Source organism: Myotis nattereri, assembly GCF_964212035.1.
Source record: "Myotis nattereri genome assembly, chromosome: 17".
NCBI classification, from domain to species: Eukaryota; Metazoa; Chordata; class Mammalia; order Chiroptera; family Vespertilionidae; genus Myotis; species Myotis nattereri.
In genome coordinates, this window is record NC_138092.1 from 53,518,684 (window position 1) to 53,542,897 (window position 24,214).

The following is a 24,214-nucleotide window of genomic DNA, read 5'->3' on the forward strand; positions in this document are numbered from 1 at the left end:
TCGGAGCTGCCAGGAAGCTCTTGTCAGGCGAGGCCTCAGGAAGGGGCGTGGGCAGAAGCAGACAGGCTGTGGCCAGGAGCACAGCTTTCCGAGCCTGGAGGAGCCTGGCCGACATGGCCCAGGGGCTGGCATCATCCTGCGCATCAGGAGGCCCTAGTCCCCTTCCTGGTCAGGGCATGTGCAGGTTTCAGGCGTGGTCTCCGGTATGGGTGTGTGGGAGACAGCGCATTGTGTTTCTCTCTATCGATGTTTCTCTCTCCCTTCCTCTCTCTCTAAAATCAGTTACAAAAACAACAACAAAACAACAAGGCTGGAGGCAGGGAGTAGGAGTTGTAATGGCGAGATGGCTGGAGTGTGCAGGGGTGAGTACCAGAGAGGAGGGTTTTAAGCAGAAAAAGAGTCTCCGAAATGTCATGAAGATTCTTCTTGATTCTCTGGTTGAACACCAGGCTGCACGTACCTGGATGGGATCCCAAGAGGCCTGGATGGACATGACTGAGGACGGAGCCTCTCCTGTGAGGCTGCAGCTTGCACGGGCGCGGGAAGCCCTCCTCGCTGGCCGCCAGGGCGCAGAGTCTCACTGAAGATGGGTCACCCCGTAGAGAACTCAGAATCGGTCATGGCTGCTCTCGACGCACCTGGACTTATTTTAAAAGCAAGCCTTGGACGGACCAAGTCTGTCTGAAATTTAATAAGTTGTTGCCACGAAGCACTAGATCTACTGAACCCTATCAGCGTATGGCTACCTCAGGATGAGCAGCGTGGCGTCCAGCACCCAAGCAAAATACAAGATGCGGAGAAGCAAACGTGTGACTGATCGTCAAGAGAAAATAGTAGAAACCGACACAGAAATTATAGTTGATGATAAACAACCCCAACATTTAAAAAGTATATTCAGGTGTTTATAACAAACATAAAAATAAACAAAAATGAAAGAAATGGAAGAATATGTGTGTAGAAAAGATAAAATCAAAAACCTTATGCCTGTTGATGGGCTCAACAGTAAGTTGCATGTTGTGGAAACAAGATTTGTGGACGGGGAGACATGGAAATAGCAACTGTCTACACACAGCACAGATGAGACCCAAACAGGCTGCCCCCCCCTCAAAAGCGATCTATGAGACAGCGTCTCCCCAAGGTCCGGAAGCATTTACAGCCCAAGCCCAGGAGGAGCAGAGGGGAAGGGGCAGAAGGAGACCATGTTCCCAGGGGGGCTGCCCTGCAACTAAACGTCCAGAGCGCTCCCGGCTTCGGCTGGGAACCCCCGCCAGAGGCAGCCGCTGTGCCCACAGGCCGCGCCCAGACCAGGCGGCACCGTCACAGGCCCCGCCGTAGCCACTGGCCGCCGGGATGGCCACAGGCGCCCACTCCTGGGCCTGCAGCCAGGACTGCAAGGGGCTGGCATCGCGAGGGCCTCCCGCATCAGGAGGCCGGGGAGCAGCGGAGCATCTACCAGCCAGTGGAGCTGAGGAGCCCGCGGCGCCCCTAGCAGGCTGGCACCATGGGCACCAGCCTGTCTGGGGGCTGCTGCGGGGGTGGGAGGACCCCCTCCCCCGTGCCTCCCCCACGCGTCCAATCCACTCAGGGCATAGACACTCTTGTGATTAGAAGGGTTTTATTTTATTGAGACCAAAGCATCGTTCCTTATAAATACGGCCTTTGGTTCATGATTTGCCTTAACACACACACACACACACACACACACACACACACACGCACACACGCACGCACATACACGCACACATGCACGCACGCACACTCGCACATACACACACGCGCGCGCGCACATGTTGAATGGAACACACCCCTCCTCAGGCACGGCCCCTCCTGCCAGGCAGAGGGAGGAGAGGGAGGGAGGGACCGGGAGCCGGGCGCCCCTCAGCCAGGGAATCGCTGGCTGCCATTCGGACCCTGCAGCTCCTGCCCCCGCCCTGCAAGCCGGTTTCCCTGTTTCCTATGACACCTGCGCTGGGAAAGCCTGCGCAGCGGCCCCCTCCCCGCACCCGCCCCTGAGGCCTGGAGGCTGGTGGGACTGGCGGCAGGTGCAGAGGGAGCGTTGCAGGGCACCACCCGGGAGAGCGGGTGGGGACCCCACTGCCCCCTCCCCTGGCGCGCGGGGGTCCCACTTCCCCCTCCCCTGGTGAGCGGGGGCCCCACTGCCCCCTCTTGCCGCCTGACTCCCCAGTTACTTCTCTGTCTGGATCCGAGAACAAGCCCCGAGGTCTGGCCTGGCACTTGGGTAACAACACAGGATCCCAGCGCCCACTCCGCGCCCGCAGGCCCAGCATTAGCCCCCAGGGACCTGGAACCCGCTGCGCTTCTGTCCTGACAAAGGCCCCAGTGACTGCTCAGGGGAAGCCGCTCGGGGAGACCGGTGCGGGGAGGGAGGGAGGGAGGGTGGCCTCGGCGCCGGCAGGGGCGCCAGGAGCCCCAAACAGCACGGGGTCGCCCCGCTGAGTCCGGCATCGGAAACGGCGCCGGGAGGAAGGTGGACACTTAGTCCCGCCGCCTCTCTGCGCTGGGGAAGGTCTCTCAGCTCCGGTGAGTGTCCTGCCTGTGACACGGGCTGAGGAGCCCGCCTCCCTGTCCGGACGGTTCTGAGCCGGGTGGGATGACGCACTGACCTGCAGGGGATGAAGGCTCTGGGCGCGAACACCAGGGAGCAACCTGTCCGGCTTCTACGTCACTCCTCGGCCTGCAGTGTGCTGTGCACGTGTAAGAACGTGTTACAATCTCTTGTTTGTACATTTTAAGGCACCTCGATGCTTTTTGAAATAGGGTGGGTGTGGAGTAAACATAAACATTTTTTGTTGTTAATCCTCACCAGAGGATATTTTTCCCCCATTGCTTTTCAGAGAGTGGAAGGGAGGGAGGAGAGAGAGAGAGAGAGAGAGAGAGAGAGAGAGAGAGAGAGATGTGAGACAGAACATGGACTGGTTGCCTCCCCCACTCACCCCTTCTGGGGTCAGGGAGTGAACCCACAACCCAGGTACATGCCCTTGACTGGGAATTGAACCTGTGACTCTTTGGTGCTCAGGCTGACACTCTAACCATTTAACCACACCGACCAGGGCAAAAGATAGACAAATATTTTAAAAAGCTATAACCCACTGTTCCCAAACCTTCTCTCATGATATTCTTGAGCTAATGGCCTACCCAAATCGTGTAACAGCCTCATTACAAACACGATTTTCAGAAAGGCCTTTCCTTAGATACCACAAAACATCGGAAAGGAGGATGGCAATATACAGACGGAGAATACACGGAAGTAGAGCGATTTCTCTGGTGTGCTAGAGAATGAGACAATTCTCTGTTCCTAATTCATTTCGCAGTAAAAGGAACTGGCCTCTTTGGAGAAAGAACTGATACAGCTTTGGGTGAGAGAAGGTACAGGTGAGTTAATGTGCCAGAAAGCAAGGAAGTGCATAGAGACTGGTGGAGGCATTGAGGGAAACTACTGTCCAACCTCGAGGAATTTAAACATCAAAACAACCAGCTTACTATGGATTTTAGCAGATTGAACAACAAAAGGAGTACCAAGCCACACAAAAAAGAGAGGAGAGGGAAAAGGAAAAACTTCTTTTTCAGAAGACTGTTGGGTGAAAAAATGTGTAATTAATGATAATATTATAAAATCGCTTTTTTTCAATCATTGATATAATAATTTATTCAGGCAAGAATTATCATTGAGTATAAATTAACTGGGGAACAGAATATTAACAAATTCAAAGTATTTTTAAATAATGTATAGATCTAGTGGGAGCCACCTTATTAAGTTATCAAACGCTGTATCCCACTTTTATCCCAACAATAAAAAATCTTTATTGTTGAAAGTATTATATAGGTCCTCCTTTCCCCCCATTAACCTCTTCCAGCCACTCCCCTCCCCACCCCAGGTCCTCACCACCTCATTGTCTATGTCCAAGGGTGATGCATATATGCATACAAGTTCATTGATAGATCTCTTCCCACCCTGCCTTCCCTCTGAGGTTCAAGAGTCTGTTCATGCTATGTCTCTGGATCTATTTTTGTTCCTGAGTTTATTTGGTTCATTAGATTCCACATAAGAGTGAGATCATGTGATACATCTCTTTCTCTGACTGCCTTATTTTGCTCAGTGCCGGAGTCCGTTTATTGTCTTCATTAGCTGAGTTTAGACAGAGACCCCCCAAAAGCTAGTAGCCCTTGAAAGTCCTAGCAAAGGTCAGGGCTTGAAAGTCCTAGCAAAGGTCAGGGCTGTGCACCACCCAGTTAATCTAGGAGCCACTCAGTTAATTTAGGTAATAATAGTTGAAGCATCCCCACCTTAGTTCACTTAATTCCTTAGATACTTATGTAGATCCTTGTTGATTATTGTTAATCAGATACACCCGGAAATCTATTGATGAGCTAATCAGTTACTCTGCCTACACTCGGAAATCTATTGATGAGTTAATCAGATACTTTTGTCTATTCCTGGAAATTGTCTGCTGATCTGTGTGTCATTGAAAACTCCTTACCCTAAGGGCTACTCCAGATCAATAAAAGATTGGAGCGGCCTGAGCACGGGAGGAAGTCCTTCGGGACTTGCTGCCTGGTCCCCCAATATTGCAAAATTATCTCGTGTCTTTTTCTCTCATTTGCTGTGCGGCTCCTCTTTCAGATACTAAACCCTACTCCGCGCAGAACGTGGAGGGAGTCTTACTCGACAGCTCAGCATTATACTCTCCAGGTCCCTTCATGCTGTTGCAAATGGTATGTACCAAAATTTTTTTTCTATTAGCTATTTTAAATGACGCTGCTATGAATGTAGGTAGGGGTGCATATATTTTTTCTGATGAGTGTTTCAGGTTTCTTAGAATATATTCCTAGAAGTGGGATCACTGGGTCAAAAGGGAGTTCCTTTTTTTTTTTTTTTTTAGGAAACTCCATACTGTTTTCCATAGTGACTGGGCCAGTCTGCATTCCCACCAGCAGTGCACTAGGATGGATTCTCTGCTCCGCATCCTTGCCAGCACTTGTCATTTGTTGATTTGTTGATGTAACCATTCTGACAAGTGTGAGGTGAAACCTCATTGTCATTTTGATCTGCATCTCTCAGATGATTAGTGACTTTGAGCATGTTTTCATATGTCTCTTGGCCTTCTGTATGTCCCCTTTGGAGCAGTGTTTATTTAGGCCCTTTACCCATTTTTTTATTGGATTGTTTGTCTGCCTTTTGTTAAGTTGTATGAGTTCCCTATAATTTTGGAGATTAACCCCTTATCGGATGTATCATTAGCAAATATGTTCTCCCACATACATGGGGTTTCTTGTTATTTTGCTGATGATTTCTTTTGCTGTGCAGAAGCTTTTTGTTTCGATGTAGTCTCATTGGTTTATTTTCTCCTTAGCTTTCATTGTCCTAGATTTAACAGTGGTCGGCAAACAGTGGCCCCTTGAGTGTGGCTATTCCACAAAATACCACGTGTGGACGCACACATACAATGCAATTAAAACTTCGTGGCCACACTCAAGGGTCCAAAGAGCCGCATGTGGCTCACGAGCTGCAGTTTGCCAACCACTGTCCTAGATGTATCAGTAAACATATTGCTATGAGAGATGTCTGAGATTTTGGTGCCTATGGCTTCTTCTATGGCTTTTATGGTTTCATGTATTACATTTAAGTCTTTTATCCATTTTGAGTTTATTCTTGTGTATGGTGTATGTTGGTGGAATAGTTTCATTTTTTGTATGTAACTGTCCAATTTTCCAAGCACCATTTATTGAAGAGGTTGTCTCTGCTCCAATGTATGCTCTTGCCTCCTTTGTCAAATATTAATTGAGCAGAGTGGCTTGGGTTGATTTCTGGGATTACAGTGGCTTGTAGTGTAACTTGATATCTGGTATTGTAATTCCTCCAACTTTGTTCTTCTTTCTCAAGATTGCTGCAGCTATTCAGGGTCTTTTTTTTTTTTGGTTCCTTGTAAATTTTTGGAGTGTTTGTTCTAGAATTTTGAAACATGTTGACATTTTAATGGGGATTGCGTTGAATCTATAGATTGTTTTGGATCATATGGACATTGTAATGATGTTGATCCAACCAACCCATGAACATGGATATTCTTCCCCTTGTTTATATCTTTCTCTTATCACTTTTTTTCAATGTCCTGTAGTTTTGAGAGTACAGTTTTTTTTTTTTACCTCCTTGATTAAGTTTATTCCTCAGTATCTTAATTTTTTTTTTTGTTATAATGGTAAATGGAATTGCTGTTTTAGTTTATCTTTCTGAGCATTCACTATTGGTGTATAAAAATGCAGTGGATTTCTGGGTGTTAATTTTATACACTGCTATGTTTCCAAACCATTTATTAAATCTAGTAGTTTTTTGATGGAGTATTTGGTTTTTATATGTGCAGTATCATGTCATCTGTGAATAATGAATGTTTTACTTCATACTTTCTAACCTAGATGCCTTTTATTTCTTCTTCTTGTCCGATACCTATGGCCAGGACTTCCAGTACTATGTTGAATAAGAGTGGTGAAAGAGGGCATCCCTGTCTTCTTTCTGTTCTTAGGAGAAGTTGTTTTAGTTTTTGACGATTGAGTATGATGTTGACTGTAGGTTTTTCAGATATGGTCTTTATTATGTTGAGGTATGATCCCTCTATTTCCACTTTGCTGACAGTTTTTATCAAGAAAGGGTATTGGATTTTGTCGAATGCTTTTTATGCATCAATTGATATGATCATGTGATTTTGTCTTGCAATCTGTTTGTGATGTACAACATTTATTTTTTATATATTTTTAATAGTCATTTTCTTTTTCTTTTAAAATATATTTTTATTGATTTTAGAGATGAAGGGAGAGGGAGAAAGAGATAGAAACATCAATGATAAGAGAGAATCATTGATTGGCTGCCTCCTGTGCATCCCCTACTAGGGATCCAGCCCGCAGCCTGGGCATGTGCCCTTGACTGGAATCGAACCCAGGACCCTTCAGTCCGCAGGCTGATGCTCTATCCACTGAGTCAAACCAGCGAGGGCCACATTTATTGATTTGGGAATATTGTACCAGCCTTGCATCCTGAGAATATATCTCACTTGGTCATGGTGTATGATCTTTTTAAATATATTGCTAGATCTTATTTGCTAAAATTTTGTGGAGGATTTTAGTGTCTATGTTCATCAGGATATTGGCCCGATTTTCTCTTTCTTTGTCATGTCTTTATCTGATTTTGGAATTAGGGTAATGCTGGCCTTATAGAAAGATTTTGGAAGTGTTCCTTCTTCTTGAATTTTTTGGAATAGTTTGAGGAGAATAGGTTTTAGTTCTTCTTTGAATGTTTGGTAAAACCCCCCTGTAAAGCCATCTGGTGTAGGGCTTTTGCTTGCTGGAAGTTTTTTTTTTTTTATGGCTTCAATTTCCTCCATAGTTATTGACCTATTCAGGTTTTTTTATTCTTCCTGATTGAGTTTTGGAAGGTTTCATTTTCCTAGAAATATGTCAATTTTGTCCAAGTTCTCATTTGTTAGACTAAAGTCATTGATAGTATTTTCTTTTCTTTCTTTCTTTTTTTTTTCTTTTCTATCCTTTGTATTTCTGTGGGGTCAGTTGTTACTTCACCTCTTTCTTTTCTGATTTTGTTTAGGTCCTCTCTCTTTGCTTCTTGATGAGTCTGGCTAGAGGTTCATCAATATTGTTTATTCTTTCAAGAACCAGCTCTTGATTCATTGAGTTTTGTATTTTTTGGTTTCTATATCATTTATTTTCACTCTGATCTTTATTAATTACTACCTTCTACTTACTCTGGCCTTTTCGTGTTGTTCTCTTCCTAATTCTTTAAGTTGTAGGGTTGGAGAGCTTATTAAAAGTTTTTCTTATTTTTTTGAGGTAGGCCTGTAATGCTATGAACTTCCCTCAGGACTGCATTCACTGTTTCCCATAGATTTTCAGTTGTTGTATATTCATTTTCATTTGTTTTCAGGATGTTTTTTTATATTTCCTTTTACCTATTTGGTAACCCATTCATTGTTTAATAGCATTCTATTTAGTCTCCATGTATTTAAATGTTTTTATTGTAGCTGATTTCTAATTTCCATTGTGGTCTGAGAAGATGCTTGATATGATTTCAATCTTCTTGACTTTGTAGAGACTTAGCTTCTGTCCTAGCTTTTGGTCTATCTTTGAAAAATGTCAGATGTGAATTTGAGAAGAATGCATGTTCCATAGCTTTAGGATGAAATGTTCTGAAGATGTCAATTAGTTCCATTGGTTCTAGAGTGTCATTTAGGATTGATGTTTCCTTGTTGATTTTTTGTCTAGAAGATTTATTCAGTGTGTCAGTGGGGTATTAAAGTCCCTTACTATGATTGTATTGTTGTTGATTTCTCCCTTGATATCCTCTAGAATTTTAAAAATATATTTGGATGCTCCTGCATTCGGTGCATATACGTTTACCAGAGTTATATTCTCTTATTGTATTGATCCCTTTAGTTCTATGAAGGGATCCCATACCTCTTCTTTTTAAAAAAAATATATTTTATTGATTTCTTTACAGAGAGGAAGGGAGAGGGATAGAGAGTTAGAAACATCTATGAGAGAGAAACACTGATCAGCTGCCTTCTGCACACCCCCTCCTGGGGATGTGCCTACAACCAAGGTACATGTCTTTGACCGGAATCGAACCTGGGACCCTTTAGTCCACAGGCCAACACTCTAGCCACTGAGCCAAACTGGTTAGGGCTCATACCTCTTCTTATGGCCTTCAATTTGATGTCTGTTTTGTCAGATATAAGTATTGCTACCCCAACATTTTTTTTATTTCCATGTGCCTGAAAATTTTTTTCCATCCCTTCACTTTCAGTCTGTGTGAGTCTCTTGTTCTGAGGTGGGTCTCTTGTAGACAGCATATATTTATGGGTCATGTTTTCTTATCCACTCAGCTACCCTATCTTTTGATTGGACCATTTAATTCATTTACATTTAAGGTTCTTATTGATAGGTACTGGTTTGTTGCCATTTTTATTCATTATGCCTGTGTTCCTTCTTTCCTTTCTATTTCTTCTTTCTACCACAGTCCCTTTAGCATTTGTTGCATTGCTATTTTGGTGGTAATAAACTTCCTTAGCCTTTTCTTGTCTGCGAAGTTCCTGATTTCTCCTTCAATTTTGAATGACAGCCTCACTGGATAGAGTATTCTTGGATTCATTCCCTTACTTTGCATCCATTCCATTTCATTCCATTCCTTTGTGGCCTGATGTGTTTCTGTTGAGAAATCATTTGATAGTATAATGAGAGATCCCTTGTAGGTAACTCTATATCTCTCCCTTGCAGCCTTTAAGATTCTTTCCTTGTCTTTTATGGTTGTCAATTTAATTATGATGTTTCTTGGTGTAGGTCTTTTTAGATTCATCTTGACTGGGACTCTGTCCTTCTTGGAATTGTGTGAGTTTTTTCTTCCCTAAATCAGGGAAGTTTTCTGTAATTATTTCTTCAAATATGGTTTCCATTCCTTGCTCAGCTTCCTATCCCCTATTATATGGATGTTGCTTCGTTTCATATTTTGTCCCAAAACTCCCTTTGAATCTCCTGCTTTTTAATTTTTTTCCAGTTGCTACTCTGATAGGCGGTGTTTTTTTTTTTTTTTAATACCTTCGTTTCTAACTCACTAATTTGGTTCTCCACATCTTCTAGTCTACTGTTGAAATATTCCATTGTGTTCTTCATTGCAGCTATGTCATTCTTCATTTACTCATGTGGGTTCATTTCTCATTCAGCTCCTTGTAATTCTCATTGATTTGCATGTATTTCTCACCCAGATGTTTGAGCATCCTTATAGCCATGACTATGAATTCTTTCTCTGACAAATTACTTGGCTCCATTTCATTTAGTTCCTTTTCTGGTGATTCCTCTTTTTACTTCATTTGAGGGTTGTTTCTTTGTTGCACCATTGTTGCTGTTCCTTTTTCATTGTTTCTATGTACTGGATCAAACTGCTGTGCCACCCAGATTTTTTGAATTGATCTTATGTACTAGATGTTTTGTGGGACCCAGTGGTGCAATCTCTAAGGTCTCCTGGGCTGGGTGTTCTAAGGTGGCCCCCTACTTGAGATATTTGGGTTCTTCTCATGTAGTTGGTTCTTGAATGTCATTGTCCCATTTGTGGATGGAGTCTCCTCTTAGGGTGTCTAATTATGTGGCTTGCTCTCTACCACATTGTGATAGCCGTTTTGGAGGTACTGACTGAACAACACAAAATACAACATGAGAAGACACAACACAGAACATGAATATACACAAGATGCCTATAGCCCCAACAACAGTAACCACCAGAGAAAAGTGAATGAGAGAAGAGAAAAGAGAGCAAGAATGGTGAAAGAAGAAAAATATGGAAAGAAAAATCAATAAAACAAACAAATAAACCACAAAGCACAAACAAAAAACACCCAGAAAAAAAAGGGGTGGGGGGTCTGAATCTGTGGATGCAGAGCTTAAGTAAAGAAAATAATGTTAAAGAATTAGAGAAATAGGGGAAGAACCATGGTTTAAAATAAAGGAGGAAGAGAAGAAATCAGAAGACAAGAAAGAAAAATAATTGAAAGAAGAGTAGAGGAGAGAGCAGATAGTCCTAAATTTAGGAAGTGAAATAAGTCAAGAAATTAGGAAAATAAAAGAGAAAGAGAAGAGAGAAAAGAATTTAAAAAAATTGAGTAGTGAAAAAAAATAAAAGAGAAAGGGAAATTGATTAGGAGCACAGAAGACAAAATTAATATATGAACAGGGGAGTAAAGATGGTGGCCAGTAGGACGGCAGTGAGGAAGAGAGTGTGAGTGAGGGAGTGAAAGTGGAGTGCGTGGTTTGTGTGTGTGAGTGAGGGACAGTTAGATCCTGCAGGTGTCTTGGGGGCAGGCAGACCGAGCTGGGCTAGATGGGGAGCCCTTGTTACCAATGCAACCACTGTCAGGGCAGCTGGCTCAGGCACAGAAACCACACCATCTTTAAGAGGAGAGCTGCTGTGACTATGAGCCCAGCCTCACCACCACCCAGACTGGCCTCAGACACCATACCAGACCCTAAAGTCACTCTGGCCAAAGACATGCTACCTTATCTGCAGACCCACAGACTCTGGGATACCAGCCTACTCAGCTGCAGGCTCCTGTGAGCCCTGGAGTGCCCAACCCTCCCACCTAGCCCAACTCTTCGGCTGCAGGCCCTGCATGACCTGGTGCCCGGGCCTTCTGGCAAGACTCAGGGTGTGCAATCCTCCCACCGAGCCCACTGCTTTAGCCACAGGACCTGTGCAACTCAACTCCTGGACCCTAAGATGAGAGCAAAAATGGGGAGACAAAGAAACAACCCCCAAAAGAAAGAAATGGAGGAATTGGCAAGAAAGGAACTAAATGAAAACGAGGCATGCAATATGTCAGAAAAAGATTTGAGGATAAGGGTCATATAGTGCCTAAACCAGCTGGATGAGAAATCAACAACTTATGTAAGAATCAAGAGAAAATCAAGAATGATACCGCTACAAAAAAACACAATGGAAGGTTTCAACCATATACTAGAAGAAGTGGAGGACCTAATTAGCGAGTTGGAAGGCAAGTTGGGAAATATACCCAATCTGAACAGCAATTGGAGAAAAACATTAGAAAGCAGGAGGAGAGCCTAAGGGAGTTTTGGGACAACATGAAATGAAATAACATCTGTATAATAAGGGTGCCAGAAAGGCAAGAAGAGGAGCAAAGATTATAAAACCTATTTGAACAAATAATGACAGAAAACTTCCCTGATTTGGGGTAGAAAAAAGTCACACAAGCACAGAGTCCCAAACAAGATGGATCCAAAAAGGCCCACACCAAGACACATCGTAATTACAATGACAGTCATTAATGACAAAGAGAGAAACTAAGGCTGCAAGAGAGAGAGACAGAGAGTTATCTACAAGGTTTCTCCTATTAGACTATCAACTTATTTCTCAGCAGAAACACATCAGGCCACAAGGGAATGGAATGAAGTATACAAAGTGATACAAAGCAAAGGAATGAATCCAAGGATACTCTATCCAGCAAGCCTATCATTCAAAATTGAACGTGAATTCAGGAGCTTCATAGACAAAAAAAGGCTAAGGGAGTTTATTACTACCAAGCCAGCAGTGCAAGAAATGCTAAAGGGACTGTTGTAAAAAGAGGAAATAACAGGCATAAAGATTAAAAATGGCAACAAACTAGGACCTGTCAATAATAACCTTAGATGTAAATGGATTAAATGCTCCAATCTAAAGATATCCAGTGGCTGAATGGATAAGAAAACATGACCCATATCTCTGCTGTCTACAAAAGACCCACCTCAGAACAAAGGACTCACACAGACTAAAAGTGAAGGGATGGAAAAATATCTTTAGGCAAATGGAAAAATAAAAAGCTGGGTTAGCAATACTTATATCTGACATAATAGATCTCAAAGTGAAGGCCATAATAGGAGATAAGGAAAGCCACTACATAATAATAAAGGGAGTGATACAACAAGAGGCTATAACTCTGGTAATCATATATGCACCCAATGTAGGAGCATCCAAATACATAAAAACACTTGTGGAAGATATCAAGGGAGCGATCAACAGCAAAACAATAATAGTAGAGGACTGTAATACCCCACTGACATCACTGGATAAATCCTCTAGACAAAAAAAAAATAAACAAAGAAACAGCAATCTGAAATGACTCACTAGATCAGGTGAACTTAATAGACATCTTCAGAACATTTCACCCCAAAGCTACAGAATATACATTCTTCTGAAGTGCACATTGGACATTTTCAAAGATATATCACATATTGGGACACAGGCAAAGTCTCCAGGTTCAAGAAGATTGAAATCATATCAAGCATCTTCTCAGATCACAATGGCATAAAATTAGAAATCAATAACAATAAAAACAATCAAAAAATTTAAACACTTGGAGACTAAATAGCATGTTATTAAACAATGGTTAGGTTACCAATGAGATCAAAGAAGAAAGAAAAAATATTCTGGAGACAAATGACAATGAAAATACAACAATCCAAAAATGATGGGACACAGTGAAAGCAATCATGAGAGGGAAGTTCATAGCACTACAGGCATACCTCAATAAACAAGAAAAACATGTAATAAATTATCTAACTCTACAAATTAAAGAATTAGAAAGAGAGCAATAAGAAAAGCCCAGAGTAAGTAGAAGGAAGGAAATAACAAAGATCAGAGCAGAAATAAATGACATAGAGACCAAAAAACAACACAAAAGATCAATAAAACCAAGAACTGGTTCTTTGACAGGATAAACAAGATTAATGAACCTCTAGCCAGGCTCACCAAGAAACAAAGAGAGAGGACCACAATAAACAAAATCAGAAAAGAAAGAGTCAAAATAACAACAGACCCCACAGAAATCCAAAGGGTTATATATAAAAAAATACTATGAACAACTTTATTCCAACAAACTAGTCATATTCCTAGAAAAATACAATCTTCCAAAACTCAATCAGGCAGAAAAAAAAATCTGAATAGGCCGATAACTATGGAGGAAATTGAAGCCATAATAAAAAAAACTTCCAGCAAACAAAAGCCCTGAGCTGGACAGCTTCACAGGGGAGTTTTACCAAACATTCAAATAACTAAAACCTACTCTCCTCAGACTATTACAAAAAATTAAAGAGGAAGGAACACTTTCAAGCTTTTTCTATGTGGCCAGCATCACCCTAATCCCAAAAGCAGAGAAAGACACCCTAAAGAAAGAGAATTACAGGCTAATATCCCCGATGAATATAGATGCTAAAATCCTCAACAAAATTCTCGCAAATCCAATCCAGCATTACACTCAAAAGATCATACACCATGACCAAGTGGGATTTATTCCAGGGATGAAATGCTGGTATAATATCCGCAAATCAATCAACATGATACATCACGGAAACAAACTGAGAGACAAAAATCACAGTCATATCAATTGATGCAGAAAAAGCATTTAACAAAATTCAACACCCTTTCATGATAAAAACTCTCAGCAAAGTGGGAATAGAGGGATCATACCTCAACATAATAAAGGCTATATGACAAACCTACAGCCAACAGCATACTCAATGGGCAAAAACTAAAATCATTTCCCCTAAGAACAGGAATAAGACAGGGATACCTGCCCTAACCTGTTTGGCCCAGTGCATAGAGTGTCAGCCTGTGGACTGAAGGGTCTCAGGTTCGATTCTGGTGAAGGGCATGTACCTTGGTTGTGGGCACATCCCCAGTAGGGGGCGTGCAGAAGGCAGCTGATCGGTATTTCTTTCTCATTGATGTTTCTAACTCTCTATCCTTCTCCCTTCCTCTCTGTAAAAAATCAATAAAATATATTTTTAAAAAAGACAGCGATACCCACTTTACCACTCCTGTTCGACATGGTACTGCAAGTGCTAGCCATAGCGATCAGACAAGAAGAAAAAATAAAAGGCATCTAAGTTGCCAAAGAAGAAGTAAAACTGTTATTATTCACAGATGACATGATATTGTAATAGAAAACCCTAAAGACTCCATCAAAAATCTACTAGACTTAATAAATGAATTTGGCAATATAGCAGGATACAAAATTAACACCCAGAACTGTATGGCTTTTTTATACACCAATAATGAACTCACAGAAAGAGAAAATAAAAAAAAAACATCCAGTTTACCATTGCAACAAAAAACTAGTATTCCTAGAAATAAACTTAACTAACACGGTAAAAGACCTGTACCTGGAAAACTACAGGACATTGAAAAAAGAAATAGAGGAATATGTAAACAAATGGAAGAATATACTGTGTTCATGGATTGGTAGAATCAACATCATTAAAATGTCCATACTACCCAAAGCAATCTATAGACTCAATGCAATCTCCATTAAAATACCAACGACATATTTTATAGACCTAAAACAAACTCTCCAAAAATTCATATGGAATAAAAAAGGACCCAGAATAGCTGCAGCAATCCTGAGAAAGAGGAACAAAGTTGGATGGATCACAATACCAGATATCAACCTGTATTTCAAAGCCGCTGTTCTCACAACTGCTTGGTACTGGTACAAGAACAAACAGAACATAGAACCCAGAAATCAACACTAGCCATTATGCTCAATTAATATTTGACAAAAGAGGCAAGAGCATACAATGAGTCAAGACTTCAATAAGTGGTGTTGGGGCCCTAGTGGGCTTGGCTCTGCGGAAAGAGTGTCAGCCTGCAGATTGAAGGGTCCTGGGTTCAATTCCCGTCAAGGGCACTTGCCTGGGTTGCAGGCTTGATCCCCAGTGGAGCGGGTGTGTGGGTGTGCAGGAGGCAGCCAATCAATGATTTTCTCCCATCATTGATGTTTTTGTCTCTTTCTCCCTCTCCCTTCCTCTCTGATATCAATAAAAATATCTTTTAAAAAAATGGTGTTGGGAAAATGGGACAGATACATGCAAAAAAAAAAAAGTAATTAGATCACCAATGTACACCATACACAAAAATAAAGTCACACAAAAATAAAGTCAAAATGGATAAAGGACTTAAATATAAGACAGAAACCATAAAAATCTTAGAAGAATCCATAGGCAGCAAAATATAAGACATATGTCGTAACAATACCTTTACTGATACAGCTCCTAGAGCAATGGAAATTAAGGAGAAAATAAACAAAATAAAAAGCTTCTGCTCAGCAAAAGAAACCATCAACAATACAACAAGAAAGCCCACTGCATGGGAAAACATTTGCCAATGTTATATCAGATAAGGGTCTACTCTTCAAAATTTATACATCTTAACAAAAGGAAGATAAACAATCCAATTAAACAATGGGCAAAGGACCTACTAGTAAACAGACACTTTTGAAAGTGGACATGCAAAAGGCCAAGAGACATATGAAAACATGCTCAAAGTCACTAATCATCTGAGAGATGCAAATCAAAACGACAATGCGGTACCATCTCACACCTGTCAGACTGGCTATCATCAACAATTCGACAAATGACAAGTGCTGGCGAGGATGTGGAGAAAAAGGAACCCCGTGCACTGCTGGTGGGAATGCAGACTGGTGCAGCCACTGTGGAGAACAGTATCTAGTTTCCTCAAAAAAATTAAATAATGTGTAGAACTCCTATTTGACCCAGTAATCCCACTGCTAGGAATATATCCTAAGAAATCAGAAACACCAATCAGAAAGATATACTATGCACCCCTATGTTCATAGCACAATTCAGCATAGCTAAGATTTGGAAACAGCCTAAGTGCCCATAAGCAGATGATGGATTAAAAAACTGTGGTACATCTGCACAATGGAACACTATGCTGCTGTAAAAAAGAAGGAACTCTTACCATTCACAACAGCATGGATGGAGAGCATTATGCTAAGCAAAATAAGCCAGTTGGAAAAAGATAACTATTACATGATCTCACTCATTTGTGGAATATAATGAACAACATAAACTGATGAAAAAAAATAGATCCATATACTTAGAAGCATCAAACAGACTGTTAAACCTCAGGAGGAAGGCAAGGGAGAGTGGGATGGGGGAGAGAGGGGTAAGTGATCAATCACAGGGAAAAAAATTAATATATGAACAAAACAACAGAGACAGAATAATAACAAATCAATAAAACAGATAGATAAATAAGAGTTCAATTTTTAAAGGGGGAAAAATGAAGGAAACAGAAAAAACAAAAAGGAGAAAGGAGAAGAAAAATGGGAGGAAAAAAAGAGAAGAGAGGAAGAAAAAGATGCAAAATATAATGGGAATAAAATAAAAAATAAATAAATGAAGAGAAGTGTCGTTCGCTTCAGCTATGTTTTACTGCCCCATGGGGGCTGGTTCAGGACCTCACCCTCTGTTCTGTCTGCGGATGCTGGGCTTCCTGTGAGGACCTAGGTGCTGGCCACTGCTCTGTCCGTCTCCACAGGCCTTGGCTGCCAGCAGGCTTGCCTGTCCGCCAGCTGTCAATCTTCATCACTTCAGAGTCTGTTTCTGACTCGGCTTTAGGAGGGGTTGGTGCTGTTTCAATTTCAGGGACTATGATGGGTGCTTTTCCTGTGTCAGAGCTCCTCTTCTGCCAGTGGCCCAAAATATCTCTGGCCTTGGTTGGCCAGAGATTCTTGCATGGAGACCAATGGGGTCAGCTGGGACCTGGAGCTTTTATCAGTCTGGTTCCTAGAACAGTGGGCAGGTGGCCCCTCTTCCCACCGGGTCCCTGAGGCTCCTTGAGACTGTTCAGACCTGCAAGCTTGGCTTCTGCCTTTGTTTCTCAGTAACCCTCAAAGTGCAGGTGTGACAGGCTGTAATGGGGGGGGGTCCCCTTTACCTGCTCTCTGGGTGTTGGGAGCAGGTAGCTCCTCCAGGGACAATGGCCTTTTGTTTGGAAACATATGGACAGCCGGATGCAGGACTCCTGGCTCCTGCTTTTCCAGGTCTCCCAGCCCTGCTTCCCTCCCTGCCTCCCTAGGGCACCTCAGTCAGTGCCTCCCTCCCTGCACCACTGCCTGGGTGTGTAGCTGCAAATGAAACTCCTGTGCTCTGGGTTTAGAGATAAAAGAAAGAAAAAGGAGGAAAAGGGGGAACCAGAACTGTGGCTCTCTCCTCACTGGCTCCTTCTTGCGGGTGTGGACTCCACCGCCACCAGCACCCTCTGGCCTTTTCCCTGCTGCATGGACAAGGCGGTCCCCCAGGGGCGCCACAGGCAGGGTGTGTGTGTGTGTGTGTGTGTGTGTGTGTGCGCGTGTGCGTGTGCGCGCGTGCGCGCAACCCGTCTTTCGATCTCGCACTTCCTACTGGTCTCCTTCTTCCTTCTTCCTTCCTGGTTATGTCACCTCCTCAGCTGAACCACAGCTGGAAATTCCAGGGATTGATCTCTGATGTAGTGGTGGCCCCAGGCTGGCCCTGGGCAAGGCGCCGGCAGGTTTCTCCTCTCTGCATCCCTCTCGACATGACACTTGGCGAGTGCACATTAACGACGATGTTTCCAGAAATGAGTAAGAACCTGTAAGAAACACTTCAAATACATGTACATAGATTCTTACTATATTTACTGCCATGTTCAATCACCGAGGTTACCTGTTAAAAGCTGTGAAATGACGAAAATACTGATAATATTTACAACTCCGGCTACTTCAGGTGCTGTTTTCACAAGAATGTGCTTTCAAATATTAGGAATTCATGTTTACAGAACTCAGAATTTGTGTATGAAGCCTTTAAATGAGGAGAATACTGTTTATGTTTACAATTGAGGCTGATTTGCTCAGGCGTTTTTTGTGTTAATCAGTTAAAGTGCTTACGATTAAAGTATGTAGTTATAAGAAAACTGTCTAATTGTGGTAAAACTCTTAAAAGACACATCGATAGTTTATAGAAATGATTAGGAACATGTAAGAAAAACTTCAAATACACGTAAATAGATTCTTAATACATTTACTGCCATGTTCAATCACCGAGGATTCAAGTGGAGAGCTGTAAAATGACGAAAATACTGATAATATTTAAAACTCTGGCTACTTCATACGGCATTTTCACAAGAATGTGCTTTCAAACATTAGGAATTCATGTTTATAGAAGTCATAATTTGTGCATGAAGCCTTTAAATGAGGAGAATACTGTTTACGTTTTACTGCATTTACTGCCTTGTTCAATCACCGAGGTTACCAGTGGAAAGCTGTGAAATGACGAAAATACTGAAAATATTTAAAACTCCAGCTACTTAAGATGGCGTTTTCACAAGAATGTGCTTACAGACATTAGGAATTCATGTTTATAGAAGTCAGAATTTATGTATGAAGACTTTAAATGAGGAGAATACTGTTTATGTTTAAAATTGAGGCCGAATTTCTCTGGCGTCTTTTGTGTGAATCAGTTAATACGCTGGCGATTCCAGTACATACTTGTGAGAAACCTCTCTAATTGTGGTAAAACTCTTAAAATACGCAATTATAGTTTCCAGAAATGATTAAAAACTTGTAAGAAACACTTGAAATAGAAGTAAATAGATTCTTACTACATTTCCTGCCGTTTTCAATTAGGCAGATTACCAGTGGAAAGCTGGGAAATGACGAGAACACTGATGATAGGTACATCTCCGGCCACTTTAGGGAGCGTTTTCACTTGAATTTGCTTTCAAATATTAGGAATTCATGTTTATACAGCTCAAAATTTGTGAAGAAAGGCTGTAAGTGAGGACTATACTGCCTATGTTTACAATTGAAGCCGAATTTCTAAGGCGTCTTTTTTGTGAATCAGTTAATATCCTGGCATTTCAGTACATACTTGTAAGAAAACACTCTAATTGTGGTAAAACTCTTAAAATACGCATTTAGAGTTTCCAGAAGTGATTAAAAAGTTGTAAGAAACACTTGAAATAAAATTTAATAGATTCTTACTACATTTTCTGTCATTTTCAATCATGGACATTACCTGTAGAAAGCTGGGAAATGACCAGAAAACTGATAATATTTACAACTCTGGCCACTTTAGGGAGCGTTTTCACTTGAATTTAATTTCAAATATTAAGAATTCATGTTTATAGTGCTCAAAATTGGTGTAGAAAGGCTGTAAGTGAGGACTATACTGCTTAAGTTTACAATTGAGGCCAAATTTCTCAGGCTTCTTTTGTGTGAATCAGTTACTATCCTTACGGTTCCAGTCCATACTTGTAAGAAAACTCTCCAATTGTGGTAAACGTCTTAAAACAGGCAATTAGAGTTTCCAGAAGTGATTAAAAACTTGTAAGAAACACTTGAAATAAAACTAAATAGATTGTTACTAAATTCGGTGCCGTTTTCAATGAGGGAGATTACCAGTGGAAAGCTGGGAAATGACCAGAAAACAGATAATATTTGCAGCTCGGGCCACTTTAGGGATCGTTTTCACTTGAATTTGCTTCCAAATATTAGGAATTCCTGTTTATACAGCGCAAAATATGCATAGAAACACTGTAAGTGAGGACTATAAAGCTTATGTTTACAATTGAGGCTGAATTTCTCTGGTGTCTTTAGTGTGAATCACTTAATATCCTGGCATTTCAAGTACATACTTGTAAGAAAACACTCTAATTGTGGTAAAACTCTTAAAATACGCAATTAGAGTTTCCAGAAATGATTAAAAACTTGGAAGAACCACTTGAAATAAAAGTAAATACATTCTTCCTACATTTCCTGCCGTTTAAAAATCACAGACATTACCAGTGGAAAGCCGTGAAATGACCAGCAAACTGATAATATTTACAACTCCGGAAATTTAGCGAGCGTTTTCACTTGAATTTGCTTTCAAATATTAGGAATTCTTGTTTATACAGCTCCAAATTTGTGTAGAAAGCCTGTAAGTGAGGACTATACTGCTTATGTTTACAATTGAGGCCGCATTACTCGGGCGACTTTTGTATGACTCAGTTAAAATACTTACTTTTCCAGCACATAGTTGTAAGAAAACTCTCTAGTGTGGTAAAACTCTTAAAATACGCAACTAGAGTTTCCAGAAATGATTAAAAACTTGGAAGAACCACTTGAAATAAAAGTAAATAGATTCTTCGTACATTTCCTGCCGTTTGTAATCACAGACATTACCAGTGGAAAGCTGTGAAATGACCAGCAAACTGATAATATTTACAACTCAGGGCAGTTTAGCAAGCGTTGTCACTTAAATTTGCTTCCAAATATTAGTAATTCTTGTTTATACAGGTCAAAATTTGTGTAGAAAGCCTGTAAGTGAGGACTGTACTGCGTACGGTTACAATTGAGGCCGCATTACTCTGGCGACTTTTGTATGACTCTTTTAAAATCCTTACGGTTCCAGTACATATTTGTAAGAAAACTCTCTAGTTGTGGTAAAACTCTTAAAATAGGCAATTAGAGTTTCCAGAAATGATTAAAAACTTGGAAGAACCACTTGAAATAAAAGTAAATAGATTCTTCCTACATTTCCTGCCGTTTGTAATCACAGACATTACCAGTGGAAAGCCGTGAAATGACCAGAAAACTGATAATATTTACAACTCCGGGCACTTCAGGGAGCTTTATCACTTGAATTTGCTTTCAAATATTAGGAATTCTTGTTTATACAGCTCAAAATTTGTGTAGAAAGCCTGTAAGTGAGGACTGTACTGCGTATGGTTACAATTGAGGCCGCATTAATCTGGCGACTTTTGTATGACTCAGTTAAAATCCTTACGGTTCCAGTACATACTTGAAGGAAACTCTCTAATTGTGGTAAAACTCTTGATATACGCAATTATAGTTTCTAGAAATGATTAAAAACTTGGAAGAAACACTTAAAATGAAAGTAAATAGATTCCTCCTACATTTCCTGCCATTAGTAATCACAGACATTACCAGTGGAAAACCGTGAAATGACCAGAAAACTGATAATAATTACAAGTCCGGGCACTTGAGGCAGCGTTTTCACTTGAATTTGCTTTCAATTATGAGAAATTCATGTTTATATAGCTCAAAATTTGTGTAGAAAGACTGTAAGTGAGGACTAAACTGCTTAGGTTTACAAGTGAGGCCGAATTTCTCTGGCAACTTTTGTGTGAATCAGTTAACAACCTGGCGATTCCAGTACATACTTGTAAGAAAACTCTCTAATTGTGGTAAAACTCTTAAATTACGCAATGAGAGTTTCCACAAAGGATTAAAAAGGTGTAAGAAATCTTCAAATAAAAGTAAACAGATTCTTACTAAATTTCCTGCCGTTTTCATCAGGGACATTACCAGTGGCAAGCTGGGAAAAAACCAGAAAACTGATAATATTTACAACTCCGGGCACTTTAGGGAGCGTTTTCATTTGAATTTAATTTCAAATATTAGGAATTCATGTTTATAGCGCTCAAAATTGGAGTAGAAAGGCTGTGAGGACTATACTGCTTATATTTACAATTGAGGCCCAATTTCTCTAGCGTCTTTTTTGTGAATCAGTTAATACCCTGACGGTTCCAGTTCTTACTTGTAAGTAAACATTCCAATTGTGGTAAACGTCTTAAAATAGGCAATTAGAGTTTCCAGAAATGATTAAAAACTTGGAAGAACCACTTGAAATAAAACTAAATAGATTCTTCCTACATTTCCTGCCGTTTGACATCACAGACATTACCAGTGGAAAGCCGTGAAATGACCAGAAAACTGATAATATTTACAACTCCGGGCACTTCAGGGAGCTTTATCACTTGAATTTGCTTTCAAATATTAGGAATTCTTGTTTATACAGCTCAAAATTTGTGTAGAAAGCCTGTAAGTGAGGACTGTACTGCGTATGGTTACAATTGAGGCCGCATTAATTTGGCGACTTTTGTATGACTCAGTTAAAATCCTTACGGTTCCAGTACATACTTGAAGGAAACTCTCTAATTGTGGTAAAACTCTTGATATACGCAATTAGGGTTTCTAGAAATGATTAAAAAATTGGAAGAAACACTTAAAATGAAAGTAAATAGATTCCTCCTACATTTCCTGCCATTAGTAATCACAGACATTACCAGTGGAAAACCGTGAAATGACCAGAAAACTGATAATAATTACAAGTCCGGGCACTTGAGGCAGCGTTTTCACTTGAATTTGCTTTCAATTATGAGAAATTCATGTTTATATAGCTCAAAATTTGTGTAGAAAGACTGTAAGTGAGGACTAAACTGCTTAGGTTTACAAGTGTGGCCGAATTTCTCTGGCAACTTTTGTGCGAATCAGTTAACAACCTTGCGGTTCCAGTACATACTTGTAAGAAAACTCTCTAATTGTGGTAAAACTCTTAAATTACGCAATGAGAGTTTCCACAAAGGATTAAAAACGTGTAAGAAATCTTCAAATAAAAGTAAACAGATTCTTACTAAATTTCCTGCCGTTTTCATCAGGGACATTACCAGTGGCAAGCTGGGAAAAAACCAGAAAACTGATAATATTTACATCTCCGGGCACTTTAGGGAGCGTTTTCATTTGAATTTAATTTCAAATATTAGGAATTCATGTTTATAGCGCTCAAAATTGGAGTAGAAAGGCTGTGAGGACTATACTGCTTATATTTACAATTGAGGCCCAATTTCTCTAGCGTCTTTTTTGTGAATCAGTTAATACCCTGACGGTTCCAGTTCTTACTTGTAAGTAAACATTCCAATTGTGGTAAACGTCTTAAAATAGGCAATTAGAGTTTCCAGAAATGATTAAAAACTTGGAAGAACCACTTGAAATAAAACTAAATAGATTCTTCCTACATTTCCTGCCGTTTGACATCACAGACATTACCAGTGGAAAGCCGTGAAATGACCAGAAAACTGATAATATTTACAACTCCGGGCACTTCAGGGAGCTTTATCACTTGAATTTGCTTTCAAATATTAGGAATTCTTGTTTATACAGCTCAAAATTTGTGTAGAAAGCCTGTAAGTGAGGACTGTACTGCGTATGGTTACAATTGAGGCCGCATTAATTTGGCGACTTTTGTATGACTCAGTTAAAATCCTTACGGTTCCAGTACATACTTGAAGGAAACTCTCTAATTGTGGTAAAACTCTTGATATACGCAATTAGGGTTTCTAGAAATGATTAAAAAATTGGAAGAAACACTTAAAATGAAAGTAAATAGATTCCTCCTACATTTCCTGCCATTAGTAATCACAGACATTACCAGTGGAAAACCGTGAAATGACCAGAAAACTGATAATAATTACAAGTCCGGGCACTTGAGGCAGCGTTTTCACTTGAATTTGCTTTCAATTATGAGAAATTCATGTTTATATAGCTCAAAATTTGTGTAGAAAGACTGTAAGTGAGGACTAAACTGCTAAGGTTTACAAGTGTGGCCGAATTTCTCTGGCAACTTTTGTGCGAATCAGTTAACAACCTTGCGGTTCCAGTACATACTTGTAAGAAAACTCTCTAATTGTGGTAAAACTCTTAAATTACGCAATGAGAGTTTCCACAAAGGATTAAAAACGTGTAAGAAATCTTCAAATAAAAGTAAACAGATTCTTACTAAATTTCCTGCCGTTTTCATCAGGGACATTACCAGTGGCAAGCTGGGAAAAAACCAGAAAACTGATAATATTTACATCTCCGGGCACTTTAGGGAGCGTTTTCATTTGAATTTAATTTCAAATATTAGGAATTCATGTTTATAGCGCTCAAAATTGGAGTAGAAAGGCTGTGAGGACTATACTGCTTATATTTACAATTGAGGCCCAATTTCTCTAGCGTCTTTTTTGTGAATCAGTTAATACCCTGACGGTTCCAGTTCTTACTTGTAA